This window comes from Medicago truncatula, chromosome 2 (genome assembly GCF_003473485.1).
Source record: "Medicago truncatula cultivar Jemalong A17 chromosome 2, MtrunA17r5.0-ANR, whole genome shotgun sequence".
Taxonomy (NCBI): domain Eukaryota; kingdom Viridiplantae; phylum Streptophyta; class Magnoliopsida; order Fabales; family Fabaceae; genus Medicago; species Medicago truncatula.
The window spans coordinates 28,761,584-28,768,238 of record NC_053043.1 but is presented as its reverse complement, the minus strand read 5'-3'; the positions used below and the strand labels follow the sequence as shown (position 1 = coordinate 28,768,238).

General features: G+C 36.3%; 1 long non-coding RNA gene across 2 annotated transcripts; it reads right to left on the bottom strand.

Moving 5' to 3' along the window:
* Positions 1-4,263: 4,263 nt before the first annotated feature.
* Positions 4,264-5,734, bottom strand: LOC25486768 (uncharacterized). Of its 2 annotated transcripts, XR_003009056.2 has the most exons (4): positions 5,543-5,734; positions 5,169-5,427; positions 4,983-5,073; positions 4,264-4,902 (listed from the first exon to the last, which is right to left on the bottom strand). It is a non-coding gene; the product is annotated as an uncharacterized lncRNA (long non-coding RNA). The 2 variants fall into 2 exon arrangements; XR_005644006.1 differs by having other exon boundaries at positions 4,264-5,073.
* Between the last annotated feature and the right edge of the window lie 921 nt (positions 5,735-6,655).

Sequence of the window (6,655 nt, the reverse complement as noted above, 5' to 3'; positions counted from 1 at the left end):
TTGTATTGTCTAAGGATATCAATGGTCATCGTGTGGTTTTCAATTGTTTGAAAAATTTCCCACATGCTGATACTGAGTTCCAGGCGGTACGATAACACAGCATGGCGATTTCTACAAAATCAGCTCCCTTGAAGCCATCGTATCAGATAAATCAAGGTTAAGATACTAAACAAGCCCGCCAAGGACCAGATGAATGAAAGGAGAGAACTCGCCAATCAATACCCCATAATTAAACAAGCATGGAAGCAACAGTCCCGCAATTGAAAACATGCAGAAGAAACGCGGAATTACGTTTTAAAACAACTTTTTCGACTTTTGAGATTTGTTTTGCAGGTTTTTAATGAGGCACCCTAATTTCTTATATAACTGTACCTTTGTTTTTACTTTTTGCAGAAATGAAGATTATCGAGAGGATGCCCAAACTGGGTCAACCTTATATAGGCTCTGAACTCGGCATCCCGATAGAAAGAAGATTATCGAAAGGACGCCCAAACTAGGTCAACCTTTTATAGGCTCTGAACTCGGCGTCCCGATAAAAAGAAGACTATCGAGAGGATGCCCAAACTGGGTCAACCTTTTATAGGTTTTGAACTCGGCATCCCGATAGAAAGAAGATTATCGAGAGGACACCCAAACTGGGTCAACCTTTTATAGGCTCTGAACTCGGCGTTCCGATAAAAAGAAAACTATCGAGAGGATGCCCAAACTAGGTCAACCTTTTATAGGCTCTGAACTCGGCGTCCCGATAGAAAAAAGACTATCGAGAGGATGCCCAAACTGGGTCAACCTTTTATAGGCTCTGAACTCGGCATCCCGATAGAAAGAAGACTATCGAGAGGATGCCCAAACTGGGTCAACCTTTTATAGGCTCTGAACTCGGCATCCCGATAGAAAGAAGACTATCGAGAGAATGCCCAAACTGGGTCAACCTTTTATAGGCTCTGAACTCGGCATCCCGATAGAAAGAAGATTATCGAGAGGATGCCCAAACTGGGTCAACCTTTTATAGGCTCTGAACTCGGCATCCCGATAGAAAGAAGACTATCGAGAGGATGCCCAAACTGGGTCAACCTTTTATAGGCTCTGAACTCGGCATCCCGATAGAAAGAAGACTATCGAGAGGATGCCCAAACTGGGTCAACCTTTTATAGGCTCTGAACTCGGCATCCCGATAGAAAGAAGATTATCGAGAGGAAGCCCAAACTGGGTCAACCTTTTATAGGCTCTGAATTCGGCGTCCCGATAAAAAGTCCGAGAGATCGCCATCAACCTTGTTAAAGGCTCTGCACTTGGCGACCCGGTAAAAAGTCCGAGAGATCGCCATCAACCTTGTTAAAGGCTCTTCACTTGGCGACCCGGTAAAAAGTCCGAGAGATCGCCATCAACCTTGTTAAAGGCTCTGCACTTGGCGACCCGGTAATAGCTCACAGTCATAAAGACAGTAATGTAATGAAGATGTCTGCAATTCTTTTAAAATCAAACGCGAAAGACCTCATAAAGATTTAAAACACCACGCCTTGCACCAAGACTTGTGCTTGGGGGCTGTGGACCGTCATAACATTCTTCAAAGCTTATAAACCCTCGGAAAGGTCTTAAACCCCCTTCGTAAGGACCTAAAAGGTTTTCGAAAAGGGTTATTGGGTTTAGGCGCGTCCTCCTGAACCTTCAGAATTTTCCTCAAAGTATTCTAAAGAATTCTTAAGCTTTAAAAGCACCACGCCTTGTACCAAGACTTGTGCTTGGGGGCTGTGGACCGTCATAATATTCCTAAGGACCTGAAAGACCTCCAAAAGGGCTTTTAGACCCCTCAAGAAGGCCTTAACACTCTTAAAAGAAGCCCAAGGGCCCCGGGCACGCATTACCCATGGCGCCGCCTCAACAATCTCTAGAATCTTCTAGAAACCGCCCCTAAATACCTAAAAACCCCTATTACTTGGAGACTAAGCAACCGAAACCCAAGCCCATAGAAGGCTATAAATACCACCCTTGAGAACACTCTCATTTATCCAATAGTCAGTCTAAGACCCTAATATACGATTCTTAACCCTAGAATCCTTGTTGTACTTTTCTGCAAGTACAGTATGGTATCTGTAAGAACACAAATGACATATCAGATCACTAAACAATTTACAGAGTTATATTGAATAGATACCAACATTTTTCACAAAAGCGAAAGCAAACTAAACAGTACCTCTGCAGTTTCAACATTCTCAATAGCCAGAAGATCATCATCCTGCCAAAAAAGTTTTAGATTAAGTTGAGAACATATTTAAAATATGACTTAAGTGAAATGATGTTGCAAAAGAAAGGTAGGATTTATAATAGAAGGCAAACTCATTCTTTGGGAACAATTATATGATCTTCTCAATCAAACCTTCATCCTCCTTGATTGCTTGCACTGAACAACTGTCCCAAGTTGGCTGCCACTTCACTTTACAGACGACATTTCTTTTTTCCAATTAGTCCAGTAGTATTGGATATTCCAATGGATTTGTGACACCAGCCTAAATGCAATAGTTGCATAAAAGATGTGATGTAAATAATTGAAGGCAATACTATAAAAAAGGTTTAAAGAAAAAACCTCAGTCATGGCCCTTTGAAGATCCGCAGCTGTAGTTCCAAGCAATTCATTGCACTCACGATCCCAGAGAAAGAACTTTGTTTCAACTCCATTATATTCAACTTCCACCTCTAACTTAAACCTGTGTCAGAAAATGGAATAAATGAACAAACATGAATCCATATATCTGATTTATATGGGAGCATTTAACCAACTAATGTTGGTGTATGTACCTTAGATTAATAGCATTGGTCTCATGTTTTTGGTCACGCAACAGTGGTAAAGTATCACCCTTTGCAGCCCTGTTGCATTTGGTGCATGCTTTGTAGTACCACCCATTCTTGGATGGTTTGACTTGATTGATTTTAAGAACAATCACACACACAGTTGTCTATGGAAGATATATAAAAGCAAAACCATGTCAACTTCATATCACATGCTTCATAAGAGTTAAAACTGTATATGAAGGAGGCTTTAAGTACAAATTTTGTGTTTTTAGATAATGTTATAATAAACAGAACACAATAAAACTGGTAAAGTCACTATCTATTAAGCTAAAAGAAGACAGACCTCAATTAGTTGCATAATCTCATTTAGTGGTAGAACAACAACACTACCAATGAATCTCTCAATAGATGAGTATTGCGTTAGAGATGACGAAGATGGGATAAACATCTGAGATTGAACACTTAGTTGCTGACTCTGTGACAATGTTGGGTCATCAAGAGGCAAACTAAAATAATCGAACAATGATAATAAACAGGAAGAATGAAAACAATGTTTAAGATAATGGATTGACTTTGTAGCCAATAGCAATTACCTAGCTTTGAATTGAAGGACCTCAGGGATTTCAGGATTGATAAATAGCTTTGTAGCATTCCATGCATTAGAGACTCTGAGTTCGTACTTATCTATACGATGTGATGAGTAAAACCGCAAGTGTATGGTTCTACCGAAGTAGTAAAAATAGAGTATCGTTCCAACAGGGAGTTGTTCAATTTAACTAACTTTTAGATGATTAGAAGAAAGTTCAGTTGTAAAGGTTTGATTTTTAATGGAAGAAAATAATAATAAAAAGAGCCTTTGGGATCATTGGTTCATCTTAATGCAAACCCGTCACAAAAATACCCTAAACCTAAACTTTATATTAGACCTACTTTCTAAAGACAAGTTTCTCTTTAGCGTATAAAATATCTCTCGAAATCATTGAGTGTGTTCATCTAGCAACCACGCCTATTCTCATGGTTGATTGCTATTAGAATCCTTGAAGAACGAAACTTTACATGTCTCAAGGTTTGCTAGACTATTCTCATGTTTCACAACTCTTGTCTAATTTCACTTGTTCCAATATCAAAGCTCCGTGTTAGCTTTATGAATTGATATTTGAGATGATGAATTAACAAATACTAACCCTCCGTGTTCGCTTTATGAGTTTGGTATTTGTTAATTCATTATAAAAACAATGAAATTAGATTAGAAAATAGATTTATATAAAATTAGGGTTTATAGTTTGGTTTGATTAGGATTACGTCATTAGACTTATCCAACAATCCCAAGACAAGAAGAGTCTACTCACTCATGTTCATCGTAGACATAGAAGAGAAAAAGAAGAACATAGAATAACAAGAAAGTAAAAGAAAGAACTTTTATTAAGAAAGACAATTGTCACTATTGAATTCCAAGAACAAAAGATGAATTGTTGTGATAGCTAGCTACTCTATTTATAATTTACAATGACTTAAGCCCTAAGAAATACATCACTAGAATGTTTCATAAGAAGCCATGGGCTTTTAGGCCAGAAGTAAACTAATAGGTAGCTTGTCCATGAAGCAAAAAGCAGCAAAAGAGGATCCTAAAGGATGGCACGACCGTGTGGCTGGTGGCACGGGCCGTGCCAGCTCTCTGACTTGGGGGGGTGTTATATTTTTGCACCGAATCTTCGTATTTTCGTTCCGAATCAGCTCCAATTCCCTTTCTTTTGCTCCCAAGACTCAATCTTTAGAATATTTTTTCCTGAAATTAATTAACTTGCAATTGAAGTAAAATAATTCTAAAAAGGAAATAAACTTAAATAAAATAAACTTAAATCTAAATAAAACGGACTCAAATATTATATTAAAAAAACTAATTATTGACTCATCACGATGATAAGTTGTATTGGCAAAAACAGTTATGTGTTGAATTAGTAGATTATTACTAATTGACTGGTTAATTATAAATAACTTGTGGCTTCCTTAATTTTAGAATTGTGAAGAAGAATGACAATTGGTCCAGAATCAGATTTGGACTTTAGGAATTGAAGACCATAGTCTTCCCACAGTGTACAGTTTAATAATGTTCCCCTGTACATCGATAGAAAATGGATTAATTTTTTTGAGTAAACCGCAATGACTTCTAAATCATTATAGGAATAAAAACTTACTTTAGGTCTTTCATCCAGAAGTTGATTTGTATTTTCCTAGATCCAGGTACAGTTTGAGTGTATCCTAATTCATGAAATACTCCAATGACATCTATCAACCATAATATTTCAGTTTAAATAAATATGTATAATAAAACTCCTTCAAGCTGCATTAAACAACTTATTGAAGAAAGTATCACATTTTACCTATAAGGACATCTGGCCTTACTATTCCCTTCTTGATCTCATCAAACTCCTTGAAACTGAATGATGGTCTAGGTATGTCATGTTTGTCAACACTTGTTCCACCATTAAACACCTACCTAAATTGATGATCAGTTACTTTGATGGTCATATCATTTTTCTCTACCTCAAAGTCTTGCAGAGTGAAAGTAGCGTTCTCAGCAATTCTACTCTTAAACTTATCTTTGAATTCAGTTGGCAAAATTACTTGAATTCGATCACCCTGAAAATGAGACACATTATAATATTGAGATAGAATTAAGAAGTAAGATACAAAAACTTGTTAGAATAATAGTATGTTATAAACCAACAATATAGTAGCGTTATGTCAAAACTACCTCTTTGTCACACAACACCATCTCAATATGTTGTTTGCTCTTTGAATTAGTAACAGTCCACAAATCAACAACTCGAACATCAATTTTCCACAGAGATTTGGAACCATTGAGGTTCTTGATTTTTTCCAAAGGCCTAGCCATTGTTGCTGGTAAAATAGGACTTAAAAATGTGATTAAGACATCAATCAGATAAACATAGTAAAATTTGGAAGCACATAGGCTAACAATTGAAAAAACATACAAAATAAAATCTGGTTCATTATTTAACAACATAAACATGTGAAACAAACAATGATCTCAGTAAACAAGTACAGATTGTTAGAGACAAAACTCAAATTTCTTGAATCCTTTCAACAACATGGATTGTTTAAAGTTTTCACCTTTTCTAACTAAAAAAAGCAAACCTTTTATTACATTATTACGTTGACATATAGAACATAAATTTGTAAAAGTTTTAAACTTTTTTACACATACAAATCAGTATACATCAACAGAGGGTTATACATAAAACTCAAATCTCTTGTAAGACATGTAAAATAAAGTAGTTTGAAAACAATGATTTCAAACCAAAATGGAATCTGCACTTCTTGAAGAAAGGATTATATACAAAACTCAAAGCTCTGTTAAACTACTTTTCGCACCATACATGATTTTTGCACTATTTTATCACAAATCCACACCCAAATGGCAACATAAAAAAACATTGAAAAACAGAAACTTGATGCAAGCATGAAGGATGATCGTTTGAAGTGGTTTTATAAAAGAAACTAACGATATAAATACAGCAATATACAAAATAAATGTATAGTAATTGTTACCAGGATAAAAAAAAGCTTCAAAGTGACCTGCAAAATGAAAGAAAAAATTTTTGAAAAGAAATGAGATATTGAAGAAGAAATGGTGAAAATGTGTGTGGAAAACGGAATGGAATACAGGGGGGGGAGAGAGAGAGAGAGAGAGAGAGGTACCAGGTTTTCAGAGTTGGAAGAGAGAGAGAGCTTTTGGTAGTGTATTGATATGAGTTTGCAAGATAGAGATTTTGAAAAAAGGGTTTCTCTGCAGAAGTACAACCCTTTCCCCAAGTGAAGTGACATTTGGTTTATTCAAAACCTT